At 42.9% G+C, this 16,944-nt stretch overlaps 1 protein-coding gene across 1 annotated transcript in view; it reads right to left on the bottom strand.

Moving 5' to 3' along the window:
• PIK3C2B (phosphatidylinositol-4-phosphate 3-kinase catalytic subunit type 2 beta) overlaps nt 1-16,067 on the bottom strand; it is a 117,534-nt gene extending 101,467 nt beyond the window's left edge. The window contains exon 1 of the mRNA XM_054979281.1: nt 15,796-16,067. The gene's annotated coding sequence lies outside the window, so the exon portion shown is untranslated. The remainder of the gene's footprint in view (nt 1-15,795) is intronic.
• Nucleotides 16,068-16,944: the final 877 nt, after the last annotated feature.

Below are 16,944 nucleotides of genomic sequence, written 5' to 3' on the forward strand. Positions count from 1 at the left end.
GTCCTTACTCTGGCCATTTAAGGAGAATTAGATAAAAATCTGCCTGTACATTCCAAATAGAACCTTCCCCTCTCACTTCCCTCCATGGGATACTATTAATAAAAGAGCCAGTCAGTTCTAAAAAGGAAACGCCAAGAATACACTGCATCCTTACATACTAAAAATATTATTGGCCTCCTGCTTTGACATCTTCTGAACCTACTGTATGCCAGGAAATGAACACCTAATGTGGTCCATGTGCATACCATTCCAAAGAACAAACACATGATCTTTACCAGCTTCTCACTTTTAAAAGTTTTGATTCTCCCAGAAGAAGACTGCTGGACATGCAAACAATCTTCAAGGTACATGCATGTTGCACAACATTCAATTTGACATTTGAGGTAGTCTGTAGCTTGCTGAGATTCTAATCTTCATTTATTTAAATGAAGATTAAATAAACTTACTTACTTAAAATACTCATCTCCAGCTTTACTCATGATCAATGGGACGTGAAGTGGCTTACATCATAAAAATCAGCTAAAATCTTAGTTCACAGAACAAAAACAACAAAAAGTAGAAAGCAAGCCATTGCCCCATCATAATAACTGATTCCACTCATGAGCCACTAAAAGCACATTGGAAAAACTCTGCCTTCATGGAGGTTCTGAAATTCTTGCAAGCTTAGGGCCTTCTTCTCTTCTTCAGGAAGCCTGTTCCATAGAGCAAGAACAGACACCAAGAATGACTGGAAATATTTCTCACTAACCTCAAGGAACTGTTAATAATCCCTGGGCCGTTTCCAGATGGCTTACCTTCTGCCGCTCTGTGCCGCAACGTCGCGGCTCGTCCTGGGGCGAACGCGAAATCTCGCGCGAGTTTTGTGCAACGTTGCGCAAAACTCGCGCGAGAAAACGCGGTATTTCACGTTTTCCCTGGCACGAGCTGCGACGTTGCGGCATGGAGCAGCAGAAGGTAAGCCATCTGGAAACAGTCCTGGTCTCAGTCATGACCAGAGCTACCTTCTGGGCACATATAGATGAAGGTGATCCAGCAGATGAGGGTACCAAGCCATGAAGGGTTTTAGAGAATACCTTGAATTTAACCTGGAAGCAGATTTGCAGCCAGTGTAGCAATTTTAAACTTGGTATATAGTGTTCAAAATGCTTAACCCCCTGTCAACAATCTAGCTGCTATATCCTGCACCAATTGTAGCTTTCATGCTGTCTTTAAGGACAGCCCCAGGCAGAACATGTTAGAAGTCAAGTTTTGAGGTTACCGTTGATTAGCATGACTAGGTCTGCTGAGTCTTTAAAAGGGACAATTTCATTGCCATAAGATGTTGGGGGGCGTGGGAAGAAGCATTTTGCTACCAGATCTATCAGACTGTGTACAGCAGAACTCTCAAACCCTTGACTGAGTCTGTTAGTGATAAAGCCACACCATCCAAGGATGGTAGTATAATTTCATCCAGAATCTCAGCTGTCTCAACCAGCATCATCCCCATCTTATCAGACCACAGCTTCCAGACATTGTCCTAATATAGAGAAGGCTGCTTCTGGAGACTTATTCACTGCAAAATATAGCTGGCTGTCATATTGATTCATATTGATGACAATCCACATCAAAGCTTTGAACAATCTTACTCAGTGGTCTAACATAGATGTAAAATAATATCAATGACAATACTGAACCTTGTATAACTCCACAGGAGGACATCCATGCTACAAATCTGAAGATGGCCTATCAAGTGCGTGTAAAAGACAAAGAGGGGTCAGGATGATGTGAACAGAGATTGGGGGTGCCAATTATCCAGGGGAAAATGGCTTGGCTTCCTCTTGTCCCTTTAACAGGAGATTGATATGCAAAAATCAGCAGAAGACACTTTTTCACAATCACCTGTTAAATGATGCAGATCAAACTGCTACCGAAGAGACAACTAGGCTTCAAAAGTTGGCAATCCATTACCATAGAGAAAACGGGGAAGATCTCTTACCATTTTATATAGTTCTGCATATGATCTATGGGCCCCTCATCATAGTGTCCTTTCACAAATACTGCCATGAGGGCACACTGCTCAGCAAATTCACTTAGCTCTATTGCTTTGCAACACAGCCTCAGCTCTGAGAAGAAGAACCTCATTGTCTGGGGCTGATACTCCGGAGATGAGTACCACAGATTAACAAAGCAAATTGTGTACATTAACATGCCTTGTTCCAATTTATTCAGTCTATTGTTCAACCCTACCCCCTTCTGCAGTCTTTTTATTTGCAATGGCCACTGTGGTACAACAGCGAGATGCAATTCAGCACTTCATGTGGGAGGAAAACACATTACAAGCAATTGCAAAGTCTGTAGGTTGGGTCAAAATCCTCATTTATGGGCTGGAGAGTAGATTTGCAAATTAACAGAAAAACTAGGGTAGCAGACCCATGAGCCTGTTTGTACATTAGGATATTAAGGATATACCTAACAGTGCAATCCTATGAAGAGTTACTCCAGTATAACCCTATTGAAATTAATGGGCTTAGACTGGTTTAACTCTTCATAGGATTGCACTGTACAAATCTTATGTGATTGCAACAAACATAAGTGTCACACAGATGAACCTAATGTAAAAAAGAAGATAGATGAAACACAACTGTTTAAAAATGCTGACGCGAGTCCTGCTGTTGCTGTGGTTGCAGCTACCAGAAGAGGAGAGTGTTGGGAAGGCATTTGCCCTGCCTCTCAATGTACACACAGTGTGCAGACAGCCAAGGGGAGGGTGTGGGCACCTGTAGTCCTCTTTAGGGCTCTGGAAAGATCTATGCACTCATCTATACATTTGCGCTGAGGCTACAAGTCCCCCTCTTCAGCTCAGTTTAGTTCAAAATGCAGTTAGATTTCCTAGACAAACCCACATAATTGGGAGTTATGGCCAAACCACAAACCACCCCTTTCCTCTTGGTCACGTATGTGGCCAGTCTGTGGGATGCATTCAAAAGCTTTTAAGCACTCTCTCAAAACGTTGAACTCTTGTAAACCTTTCAGATCTGCCACAGGTTCAGGATCTCCTCCTTCCTATGCACAGGATTATTTCAACAGCAGACCAAATAACAGTTTTGAAGGCACCTAGATTATTCTTTTTCTCCACCAGCAGGCCTATGTTAAAACCTTGTTAGCTTCAACTGCTCTGTTGCAGGCCACAGAATTATGGCGTATTTATTTCCCTTGGATTACGTCAAGTAATGGACAGGCACCGAGAAGCTACTAGTGCCCAAGAAAGAAAAGTAAAACCAGGAGGGTCACAATCTCAGTTGTCATCCTTCCCCATTTCTGATTATAATTGCAGGAAGACCCATGCAAAGAGTCTTGAACATTAAAGGAAATCTGGGAGGGGAGGGAGGGCAGCCCATCTGGTAGAAGGGACATGTGTCTGCAGACTTTAGGGTTACAAACAGCCCCATGTGAACAGCCCGCGGCCTGTGCTCTTGTATTCGCAGCAGCTGAGCACCACCTGCTCAGCTCCAGGGACAGACAAGGGAAGTCAAGCAGAAAGATTGTGCTGTGGGAACTCACAGCGGCCCACCCCACCCCCATCAGGCAACAAAAACTGCAGCCGCATGGGAGGGGGATGCAGTTGCAGTCTCATCTGCCTGCGGAGGAAGGGAATGAATGCATGGGGGCTTGTGGTGTGATGTGCAGCATAAGCAGTAATTCTGCAGCCGCTACTAACATCAGAACCATCTGGAAAGGCATCTGACTTCCAAGGTCATTGAAGTAGAGCATGTCTCAGATGAGGGTGCCTTCCAAAACGATCTGAGCTAGAGAGATTTGAGGTTTTGCCGGCAAAGGGGGGGAATCATTTTTGTTCCCTCTAAGAAGAAAGAGAAGCATGAATAAAGAGAAGAAAGAGAAGCATGAATAAAGCATCAGCCTCTCTCTCTCTCTCTCTCTGGGTTGCAGCCTTCAAGGCACCCCTTAAACAACTTTTTCTGTACCTGCCAGCTAGCAGGTCTCCCTATACTCTGCCTTTTCTCTAAAAACAATAATCTGTGTGTCTTCTGGTGTGTTTTAGTGAGAGGTGCTTTGGCATTTATGGATTCAATCCTGGTTCACTGTGAAATGACGGAAATTTCTGTTGGATTAAACGGGGCATGTGAATTTGGGTTCCTGGGGGTTCATTGATGTGCAATGATTGGAGGAATGAAACAAGGCTAAATTAGAGACAAAGGTGGGCTGAGATGAGACAAGGCAAAGGGTGGGAGAGGCAAATCTAACAAGAGACAATAGCAAGCAGGGTACACTGATTGTCAGGTTGGACCCAGATTACAGGCTCACAACCCAGAACCTATTTATAGGGTCAGTTTCTTAGCTCTCATTTTAAAAATGGTTTTAAAGACATTGGAGAAAATATGCAGGCAACATTCTGTCCAGTTATTTAATAACAAGAAAGCTTGCTTCCACCTATCAATCAGGGAAGCTTTGCTAGGATTGATATCATGTGAGGTAAACACAGGCCTAGTCATGCAGCAGAGTGATGTAGTAGAATGTTCTGTACCAGTTCAGAAAAGAGGGAATGCCAATTGTGAAAAAAACAAACAAAACAAAAGCTCCCAGCAAGTAAAAAGTAAAATAATGGGGTGGGGGGAGCTTGTCCAATCTGATACCTACTGTGCTAATTTTCTACCTGTACTCTGATACAACCTATCTCCTCAGGAGTCTACCACCTCTTTCTGCTACACACGTAGACCAGGCCTGATTGACCAGATCTATTCCTTCTTTCCAATTAGCTAGAATTGTGAAAACTATCTGGTGTGAGAAGGGATTAAGTTCCTTTACACTGTCAATGCCTTCTCATAATGAAAGGCAACAGGCAAGTGTTCTGAGCCTGTTGTTGTCTGGGAAGGAAACACCTTGAAGCCATTTTACAGATTGCTGTATTGCTATTTATTATGTTGTTTTGCTGTGGGGAATACTTGAGAATAAATGTTAAATAATGCGTCTGTTGGGTCCTGAAATGCAGATTTTTAGTTTGCTGTCAAAACACAGTCTCATTAAAACCAGAAGCAATTTCAAATGTCAACACGTTCAAAATTCCACAGCTGTTTTACCACATCTTATCAGAACATTGGTCAAAATGATACCACACCTACGCGTATGAAACTAACAGGTGTGAGGCAAGAAAGACAAATCCAAGATATTCAAACCAGGACCATAGGTCACCATCAAAAGATGGGGGAGAGAAAGACAATCATTTTGTTTTGGAATACAAGTGTTAATGGCAACAGATTCAGCTGCTACCAAAACCACAGCACTAGTAAGTGTACTGATGAGAGGAACTCATATGCAAAATCTTGGCTCTTTAACTGGCAGATTTATTTAAGCAAACATACGTAATTGGGAAAGATCAAGACTTCTGAAACAACCAAAGGTGACTGCTTTGTGCTACCACTAACACCAGTTGTGCATAGACTAATGATGGCCAGATTGATAGGAATTCATATCCATTCTTTACCTTAGTAAAAACTGTTATTTTGCTGTCTTCCGGTGGGTAGCCCTCTTGGTCTTCAGTAGAACAGTAAGATCCTAGTCCAGTAACACCTTGAAAGCCCAACAGTATTTTCAGGGAGCTTTGACTCTCCAAAGATTATACCCTGAAAATGTTGTTGCTCTTCAAGGTGCTACTGGACTTGAATCTTGTCTTGCTATCTTGTTACTTCTCATTATATCTGCAGCCTCTGCATGCTTTGATTTGTTATCCATTTCTTCTCATTTTAGAACAAAGTAAACATCAGCAAATTTTTCATTGGCTCAATTTATGACTTGGAGAATGGTGAGAGAGTAATTATTGCATTGAAGAAAGGATACACGCTGTGGAATGAAAAGAAGAAACCAAGAGCTGTCCTCATTCTTACAGGGTGCAGGGTGTCTTTCCCTTGAGAAGGGTGTGCTTCCTGTGGGTGTGAGCAATGATAGCACGCACATCTCACTAAGAGCAAAGATAACTTGGCTAAATTTTTAATTTTATTTTTTGCTTTGCATTCTCCAGTTATGGTCACGGGCCAAACGAACAAGATACTTCGCCTGGGTAGCAACTTGAAACGAGTCATATTCGTAAACACCAATAGAGATGTAATATTTTATAGTAAAGGCAGTCTTTTTAGGACAAAAAATATATGGACTATTGACTGCATGATGGTATGGCAAAACACAAAACAACTGTCCTGGGGAACAGATCCAATTGCAAAATATTAGGAGCTTCCAGGCTCATTTTACTGAGATCATTTAACTGTAGAAGGAAGACAGTGAATGGGGAATTTTCTGCAGACATTGCCTTGAAGAGATCACCAATCCTACCTACCAATGTTTAAAAGCAGCAGCAGGGAGGAGAGAGTTTATCTTTTTCCCTCCTGCATCATTTTACCAACAGAAAAATCTGCCCCCATGTTGCTACAAGTCTCAGTGGGCAAAAAAGACAGGCAGGAGAGCTAATAGCAGCTCAGGCGGTAGCAACTGCTACTGGGAAAACAGTTTTTGAGGGGAGTGTCCTGTAGCTTGTTCCTAATTTTTTTTAAATTGAGAGATCCAATCACAGGTATTGTGTACTGGATGAATTTTGAAAAGGAGAACCATGGCTCATTTAAAAATCTGTATCAGCATGGTGACAGCAGCAAGAGTATTATTTGCAGGAAAATGGGAAAACGATGCTTGTCCTGGTCTCCCAGAATGGAGAGATAAAGTTTATGAATATGCTTCAATGGCCAAACTTACTACTTACCTACAAAATAGGCCAATAACCGACTTCTGGAAAAAATGGAAGCATTATTTGATTATTTAGGCTAAATTAACTGATACAGTAGCTTAGAGGGAGGGAAGTGAAGAAGAGTGAAGGAGAAATGTCATGGATCTAGGCTTAGGGAAGCCAAATATATAATACTTTATTAGCTTAAAGAAATTTAAAGGTACTGCTTATTTTATTCCTAAGACTTTTACAAATGTATTGTTTATATACTTATTGGTTGTATAAGATGTATAACTCTCATTTAATTTAGAATGTGTATAACTTTTATACTATGCACTTTATTTTATTGAAATAAAATTCTTAAATAACAAAAAAATCTCTATCAATGTGACTGCTCTTTAATTATTTTTAAGCCCTGTTGAACTCTATGTGATTTACTCCTAAGTAGGGTGTATTGCAGCATAAATATTACTTCTGCCAATTAAGAAATCACCACATTTTGTCTAAGCCAGGTTAAGCTTTGCAAGCTAATGGATGGAGATTTGTTTATAGAACACAGCTGCCAAGATTCAAGTGTGAGAAGGAAAAAAGGAACTCCCTCAGAATTTCTACTTTGGCATTACTGAAGGGCCACATAGCAGTAGAGCAGCAGAAGCAATGATGGTAGGGACATAGCAGCCAGTCCACTCTATCCTAACTTGCTCTGCTGTGCTACCATACTCAGAAGACAAAGGCAGACAGAACGGATGAGAAAGACCACTCCTGGGAATGAGCAACCATCAGATTTCTTGATACTACTCTTTCCCCAACTTTCATGGTGCCAGGAACAAACAAAAAACAATTTAGAGAAAAGGTCCAATCAATGTTCCTGATTTGCATTATTAATAACTAGGATTGCCAACAACCTGGAGAAAAAAATGTCCTGCTTCGTTAATATAGCAGCTGAAGTGTTTCGTGGCATAGAGATTAAATAACACTACCTTGTAACCAACAGTTCATTAAGCCTAGACTGGGAGGACAGTTGCTATTCCCAGACTGTTGGGAATAGGTTTGCCAACCTCCAGATGGAGCCTGGAGATCTCCCGGACTCACAACTGATCTCTGGATGACAGAAATCAGTTCCCTGGGAGAAATAGCTGCTTTGGAGGGTAGACTCTATGGCACTATATCCTGCTGAGGTCCCTCATCAACCCTCCCTCCCAAATCTCCAGGAATTTCCAAACTCAGAGTTGGCAACCTTAGCTAGTGATCCTCTGTATGTGAATCCTAACAGTCTGGTTGGTCATCCTGCAAATTCTTTCATCATTTAAAATCTGGTGATAGCAAGCAGGCTGTAGTCCACAGGTCCCAGATTGTTATAAACTGAGACCCAATATTCTGACAGGGCCTGGTAAGCACATTTCCTACACATGTAATAGTGATTTTCAAAAAAACCTGACTGAATGCATTGTAGTCATACAGCCATGTGATTAAAATACTAGAGGGCAGAGAGGTGTTTTATGTTGTTTGGGGTATTTTCCCTTTCTATGGTTTGCCCCTCTTCTATTCGCTTGGAAACAGCATTTCTAAGAAAAGAACTAAAGCACCATATGGTTGCAGGCTGTCTTATGCTGTGTTCCCCACAGAATGAACTTCTGACAGTTCAAAAAGAGCAGCTGGAATGAGCATCAGGGAAGTGCAAAAAATGCCAGTTCCTTCTGCCCTACAAAAGATGAAGGTATCAGCAACTTGTAGAAAACGATGGTGTTCTAGAGCTAGATTTTATGGCACACAAAAGCCAATGTGCTTCTCCCCCTTCCCCCAAGTGGCAAAAAACCTTTTGCAGTTTCCAAGTGTCTTGCAATGGGCCATATAAGCCAGCAGACCCCTTGGAAGTGGTCTGTTCACTGCTTTTGCTGCCTACCTCCCTATGAAATGTTGTTTGCCAACCCTGTGCTAAACCATGTAGGAGAGGGAGGTCCATCAATGCTCCGGCTACAACAAACCTGTGTATCTTTGCAGCATTTGGACACTATTTGCCTTTTTGCTGCCAAACAGTACATGACTGGAAGTGGTGCAAAACATGATAAATTTATTTTCACATTCACCATGAAAACCACTGAAGGTTGCGTAGGTGACTGATTGATGATAATTCTTGATGGTCTTTGCTATGTCGGCAACTAGATTCCAGGAGACTCTGCGTGGCAGCTGCCTGGATGAGAACGGCAAGCCAAATGACTGCAGCCTTTAAGCTTTATCTGAAATACCCAACATTAGAGAAGGAAGGAACTCAAGTGGACTGTGCTGTGCCCATATTTGATAACTGCGTAGATGAACTTAAAATCCAACTGTTTCATATGGCTCCATCATAAGAAAAGCTGAAGTCATCATGATCAGCCAATAATGAAAGCAGTAGAAAAAAAATGTTTAATAACATGAATGGGGGTTTGCACCACAGCAATACTACAGCACAAGATCCAGGCCTTCTGTTCAACTGGGAATTTCATATGCTTTCTTGCAGGGGCTCCAATGTGCAGTGAGGACATGTATTCATTCTCAAATGATTGAAAAAATCACCAGACCAAAGATATTGTTATTTGGCTAATGAAAACAAATGTGAAAAAAACCCATTTATTCACTTTCCTAGAGTCTGGCAGTTTTATGGAGAGAGAGGGATTCTCTTTCTTCCTTCCCTCTTACTATGCTTACAGTGCTTTGGGTGGTGGCAGCAGCAGAGGAGGCAGGAGGCAAGAAAAGAATATTTCCTTTGCCTTGCCTCAGCGCACCTTGGGAAATGTAGTTTGCAGAATTCCTGACCTTTAATGTCAGGCATCTTGAGGACTACATTTTACTGCATTCAGTACAGTGCAGCACCCCATACTATGGCAGCCTCTGAGGCAATGGGGAGGTAGGAGGGAGATACAGAGAGATTTTTTTCACTTGACATCCTACCTCTTGACTGGCTGACTAGCTGTCTGGTCCACTGATGTATGGCACCACCATTGCCCCCAGTACAATGAGGAGGCATAAGAATTTGTAAATTCCTACTTGAAGTGAAGGTAAAGAACACTAGAACCTGGAAAGAGAGTGATGATGGGGAGGGGGACAGGAAAAAATAGCACAGATCTTGTTTGTGTAAAGCCATGGGGGTTATGCTGCACTGGTCTCTGGGACTGAGGTTTGGATAAACAGCATATTCAGCTTCATTTATACAAGAAGGGTGTCTCTGTGAAACCTTCCCTTTCCCCCTGCATTGCACCCTTTCAACTTAGTGTGTGTGCAAAAAAAGAAAGAAAAAGGACCAGTTAGTTGTAAAGGGTTCCACACATGGTTAGCATCTGCTACAGAATTTTGCACTGAAGCATGCTAGCTCAGTGGCCCAGATTAGATCACGCTCAGCCTTATGAGACCGAGTCTTGACTTTCATTGATTCATCTCTTTCAGTGGGGCCAGAATAAGCAAATTTCACTTCTATGTGTAGCAGTCTCTCTGCTTCTGGGCTAACTGATGTAAGCACACCCTGGGGCCTCACCAAACAGAACAGCATCCCTGCGTAACCGTTCATTTACAATGCAGAAGTTTCAGTTCTGCAGAACTGACTGGCAGAGCATGACAATTTATACTGCAGACACAAGCACCTGCACCTCCAGGGCCAGATCTCCAAAGGAGACAGGTTTGCACAGGAATTCATAGGCAGTTGTGTGTGTGGGGGGGGGGGGGATCCTCATTTGTCTTAAGAGCTAAGCACTGAAAATAGGACTTCACAAGCTGACAAATCCTGCAAGTCTGGTTCTGTCAGGAGACAAAGGAGCAGATGTATTTGCATATACATAAACATAATACATGTGATGGTAATAGTATGCATTAATGTAATCTAAAGGGGCAAGTGTGATTGCATCAGTACATTAACATCAGCAATACTATGTCCTAACCTCTTCAGTCCTCGATAAGCTGGAGGCCTTCTGGGGTAAGTTACTGAAGAACAGAGAATCACTTCTGACCAGTTACAAAACATCAGGCTACTTTCATGGTAAGACTCTCATCTAGAGATGGGAGACCATGGAAATTTTGGGGGATGACAACAGTTTTTCTCTGGGCTTTTCCCTGGGACCCCCTCCCCATTTTTACAAGAAAAATTGGAAGATTTGGGAAGGATTGGGAGGGGGGCTCTTCTATTGGAATGAGTCACGGTGTTACTTAGAAACTGTTGTGTAAAGTTCTTTATGTAAGACAATCTACAGCATTAGATAATAAGTCCTGTGAATACAGTAGAAACAAATACTAATATTTTCAAAGATATATTTGTTTGATTTTGTCCACAGTTAACATGCTATAATGTACATGATAATAAACCACTGAGAGCGGGACCACAAGTGACGCCTGACACAGGTTGGACACTAGTCAGCTTCCCTCAAGTTTTGATGGGAAATGTAGGCATCCTGGTCTTGCAGCTTGGCTCTCCGACTGCTGTCCAATGGACTTTTCAACTGTCACTTGTCCAACATTCCGCCAAGCTGCCTACATTTCCCATCAAAACTTGAGGGAAGCTGGCAAGTGTCCAACCTGTGTCAGGCGTCACTTGTGGTCCCGCTCTGAGTAATTCAGAGTTACTCGAGTCTGAAAATATTGATTTCTTAGAGTTATTTCCAGAATAACTCTGCATAGGATTGCACTGTCTGTATTATAAATTTAATATGCTAACCAAATATACTGCTGGTCCTATCATGACTATACAAGACTTTTTCCATTCACTTTCTTTTATTTCCTATAAAATTTGTGAGTTTTTTTTTTATTTTCAACTTATTTTTCCCTGCTTCTCAGGTGGAAAAAAGGAAGGAAGGAAAAAAATCTCTATGGCTTCAAAACCTCTACTTCCATCTACAGTTGAATTATAGAGCCATCTCTAAACAGAGATACACCCTTCCAAGTCCAATGACATCAATGGGCATAGAAGGGTGTAACTGCTGAGGACAGCACTTACAGTCTCCAGTTTGTGACTAAGGGTTAGTAGGCTTCCGATTACTCTCTACCACACAGCCAGATTGATTTTCAGCCTGCAGCAAAGTTCTGGAAAAAACTACCTACCTTTTCCCACTTGCAGTACCTCAAGAGTATCATTTTAGAGTTGGTTCACACAAACAAGCAGCATTTATTTCCTCCCTCTTTGTTTTATCCACTTACACAGGGACATTTAGATGCCCATAGCGGCTTAAAAAGAGTCACCCACCATGCAGAGCAGGCAGCAAGGAGGAATCAAAAAGAACAAGACAGGAAACAGGAGATGCGCAAACAGATAGGGAGACTGTCACTTTGCAAAGAGACCTTCCCATACAGTCTCCTGAAATCAGAAGAGCCAAAGACCATCCTAGAGTGGCACACTTCAGTGTCTTGCAAGTACAGATGTTAGGTGAGTCATACCCATATTGATTCTAGACCACAGAGAAAGATTTTTATGTCCCCTAGAAATAAGGACATTCAATCAGTGAGGAAGTGTAGGAGAGATGGCACTGTCACTTGAGAAATAAAGAACTTTCTTTTGCATATCTTTGCTTCTCTCTAATTATAGAAGATAATGACTTGTAATTCTTCACAAGGTAACACCTCCAGGTCTACTTCCACCGAGAAACAATTCTCTGTGTAACTCTTGCACACACATTCACAGTGGCAACAGAGTACCCACACAGCAGTTTCCACCACAGATCTTCCAAAATGATCTTCTATTGCAACAATGTTTGCAGCTTTTAAAGAATTTAGTGTACATCCCTTTTCCTTGTGGATTTATTAGGGGGAATGTGCAGCCTTACCTCTCCCCTTATAACTCTACAACAAAAAGGGCTAGAAACTTACTTTTTTCAAAAAATGAAAGCCAGGAAGTAGTAGAAGCATCTCCATTTCGATGCACACACATGGTGAAAATGAAATCCAGGAATACATTGTTATAATAGAAGGCTACAGAGGCTTCTATTGTAATAAAAAGCTACAGAGATCCAGCAGTTTCAGGTGGGTAGCCCTTTTGGTCTGCAGTAGAACAGCAGGACTTGAGTCCAGTGTGGCATCACAGAGAACAAGATTTTTGAGGCACGAGCTTTTGCGCGCCAAGCTCCCTTCTGACTTGTATTTGAAGAAGGCAGCTTTGACTCTCGAAAGTTCATACCCTGGAAATCTTATTGGTCTCTAAGGTGCCACTGGAATCAAATCCAGAGATCTTGCAATCTCTGTGTGTGTGTGTGTGTGTGTTTTAAGAGACCTCTAATGCAGAGGATGATGGCCATAGGGCTGATATAATGAAAATGGTGCCAATGTGGGTGAGACCTGCAAAATATGCACCTTTTCCTGTCTAAATGGGCTTTAAGCATAATCTTTTCAAACAGATTGCACCAGACCAGATTTGGGAAAGGTCACAGAACAGAGGGAACACAGAAGGGAAGACAGAAGCCGACATGATACAGATGCTTCTGAAAACAGCATTGCAGCAAGGTGCAACAAAGCATCCACGTGGGAAGTGCCCAGGATTTACTGTTTCCAGTGTCAGATTTATTTGAGGCAAATTTGGCAGGGGAGGGGAGTGATGCCCTAGAAATATTATGTAGGTCATGCATTTATTTCTTTTCTCATGCACATCCATAGGCACATTCCTTAGGCAATTAATGTTCTTTTTCTATTTTTCTTGATGCCGAGCTAGGAGCCACACCTCCAGTCACAGTTAGCAACTGAATAAATATACCAAATCAGACTGAATGCTCTACACACTTCCAGAAGCTCTTCTCAGGGACAGAACCTACGATGTTCCCATGCAAGGTCTATGGAGATTCTTCTGTAGCAATCCTTTTGTGTGAACACCTGTGGTCCTCTTTCACCAGTCTGGTTTACCAGCACACTTGCTCCTTGCTGAAGATCTTCATAACCAAAGAGTGAGTACCTCATGTACAATGGAGTTAATTGAAAATCTTTATACCAGCTAGTATATTCTCTGTGCATGATATTGACATTTACATTCAAGGAGCAAGGAGCATTTACAGATTGCTCTCCTAACACCAAAAGCTTCCAGTACAACTGCTGCATGGAATTTTCAGGTGTGACCTGACTGGTAATATCTTCCTCCTGTGATACACAGAAGAGTGGAAACAGGCTGAATATTTGCATGTATTCCAATTTGTATAAATCTATGGTAATGCAGCTAATGAGCTCTGACCTGTACACTTTGCTAGGCTGTGCTATGCCAATCAAATTCCAATGCAGATAAATCTTCCCCAGTTCACATCAAAAGTGGGTGGGTGGGGGAAGAACATATGGATATTGTGCTACTGGACTTATCTAAAGGCTGCAGCACAAAATCAATAGAAAAGCTTCTCATTATTCCAACCTCTATCAGAAATAGATTCATTGCATTTGGTGGGACGATTTATACGTTTACAGCAAAGGTCTGTGATTTACAGCAAACGATGTATACGTTTACAGGGAATAAACCAGCATTGCATTTTATCATATAACACAATCATACTGTGCCAATGAACAGGCACATAAGAGTTTGCTTGGTCTGCAGGAATCAGATCATAAGGAAGAAGACTGTATAAAATGCATCTGTAGAACCCAGTAGAAGTTTACACCAACATGAAAGGTGGCATCATAGAAGACCCAGCAGAGTGATGGAACAGCAGACTGCTGAAGTTAAAATATCTGAAGAAGTGAGCTCTGCCTTATTAAAATTCATTCTGGAAAAAATGTTGTTAGTCTTTTAAGGTACCACTGTATTCTGTTTTGTTTTGCTAAAGGTACAGCTGAACAGTTTGATTTGCTTTCCCCTCCCCTCCCCTTTTTGTTTAAGCCTCTACAGTGCTGGAAAAAACAAGGCTAGAGTGAATAGAATAAAGGAAATGAATGGCAAATTAGCCTGTGCTTGGTCCAAAAAAGCATCACTCTTTCCTTAGTAGGTCAAGGCCTCCCCCCACACTTCCTCCAAAAGAGAAAAACAGGAATGCCCCTCTAATTAGGGATTTTGCTCCCCTGCTCATCATTTTAACTAGGATTATGGTAAGAGCCCTATAAATTACATATAAACCAGACTACACAGGGAAACCATAAGCTCCTTATGTTTTTCCACATGCAGGAACTGAGCTCCCAAAAAAAAAGAAGCGTTTTTTAAAAAAGAGAGAGAGAGAGCAAGCGGAATGAAAATAGACAAGAAGTAATGGTGCTAACAGTGCTGGTGTTCCTGCCAAAAGGCACACCAAAGGATGAGAGATTTTATTTTGCTCTCAGGAATTTTTGTATATACCAAAAGTCTCTACGAGGAAATATAAGAATGCACCTTCGAGAACAGAGGCCAAACTTTCTCGTTAAAGTGCAAAGAATTCCCAGCCATTCCTCGAAGACGGATTTGGTTCCACAAAGATTTATTTTGCAACTGGGGAGAGGGGAGGGGCATTAACCTTCCAGGGGTGGGAACTTTGTTTCGGATTGCACTGAACACCTTTTGGCAAAGGGCTGGCCAAGATATCTTCGGAAAGCCTGCCAGTTTGGAGAGACCAGCAGAAAGCGACTGCTGTCCGAGGCCCAGGTCCTGGATTCTCTCTCCTTTTTCTTTTCTTTCTTTCTTATTTTTTGTGGCCCGTCTCCTCGCTTGTTTTGGTTTTTGCTTTGCCAAAAGGCCGTTCGTCGCCTAGAAAGAGGATGGAATGCAAAACAAATGTTTCCAAGGAGATCTCTTACTTCCCAGCGCACGTTGCAAAAAGCACACACGCGCACGCACCCTCATTCCCGAAGGAAAGATTAAAGTCAAGCTAGTTCTCGCTTTGGAAAAGAAATAATTCGGCCGTAAGCAAGGAAGGGAGATTCTTGAAGGAAGCGACTGGGATCCCGCTCGAAAACATTCCTCTACAAGCGGGGACTGGGAGCAGCCTCCACGCCTGCAACCTGCTCTCCCAGGCTTTGGCGGCTGTGCTGTATCCAAGGCTGGGACTGCAGTGGAAGCGCACCCACCCCACCCCCTTCCTTCCACGAGAGAATTGTCTTCCTTTCTGCCGGGTCTGCAGCGCCGACCTCGAAGGCTTTCCAAGTCAATATCACACCTCCCCACAACAGCCCCGCCAAGCCCATAGCCCCGTCCTTACCGGGTGTTTGCACGGCAATTTCCTGGTCTGTTGCAGCAGCTCGCGAGCGAGCGATATTCTTGCGCCCGCCCGCCCGCCTCTCTCGCCCGACGCCTCTCTCCCTCCCCCGCCTCCTGCCGGGATAATTCCAGGGTCGCGCCTCCGAGCGATCTGCTAATCCTCCTGCATCTGGCATTAAGAACCCAAGCAGCAGATCCAGGGACGGGCGTCTCTGGGAAGGTTACTGGAGAGCGGAACCGCCGACCTGCAAATTTCCAGCGCAGCAAAGCGAGCCAGACTGCGAGAGGGAGGCGATGCAAGTGAGCGAGACAATAGAGAGGGGAAAGGATGAAAAGGGACGCGCCACCTCCTGGAGACCTTGCGCACGGCCGCGGTAACCCGCGCTTTAAAGAGCCCCCTTCGGCTGCTCCGGCCTGTGGGCGAGCTTTCCGTAAGCCGCTCTGACCCCTCAGCCCCGCGGCGATGAAGCTTTATTTTGATGCTGCATTGCGGGTACGGAGCAGTGCCGCAATCCCATTTGCCTGCAACGTTGTTGTCTGGAAGGAAGCCGTCTCTCTGCTCCGGGAAACCGTTTCTTTGAGTTTTCAAGCGCGCTCGCAAATCAATGAAAGAACGACGGTTTTGTCCTGTACGCTCCTGGGCGCTCTTCTTTGAGTCACGCGATCCGGCTTTCCCATAGCCGCAGAGATTGCAAACTTGGGGCACAGTCCAAGTAATTATTTGAAAGCCCCTTTGAAATGAATGGGAACGGCTCGCTGATATAGTTGACTTTCAAGATGGGAAACTGGAGTCTCCCTTCATTGCTTTAGCGTTTCTGAAAATTTAGCCCCTAACCCTTAGGCATCAGTCCCCAAAATGATACGCCAAACGTGGAGCATCTCATGCATATTTCAAAATTAATTCATGGAGACAGGGTTACCAACTGGCCTAGAGAAAAAAATGCCTTTTCCCTTTAATGGAGGCTTAATGTGTATAAATTGGAAGCTGAAGGTTTTGGTGCCATGGGAGTAAAATGACATCACCTGGCAAATAATGCCCCATTAAGCCTTTATTAAATAGATTATACATTTTTTCCTACAGGTCACTTGGCAACCCTGTTCTTTATCTCTCAGAATGGCACGGTACACTTTTTACAATGTTTCTTGTCAA

Source organism: Eublepharis macularius, chromosome 5, assembly GCF_028583425.1.
Source record: "Eublepharis macularius isolate TG4126 chromosome 5, MPM_Emac_v1.0, whole genome shotgun sequence".
Classification (NCBI taxonomy): domain Eukaryota; kingdom Metazoa; phylum Chordata; class Lepidosauria; order Squamata; family Eublepharidae; genus Eublepharis; species Eublepharis macularius.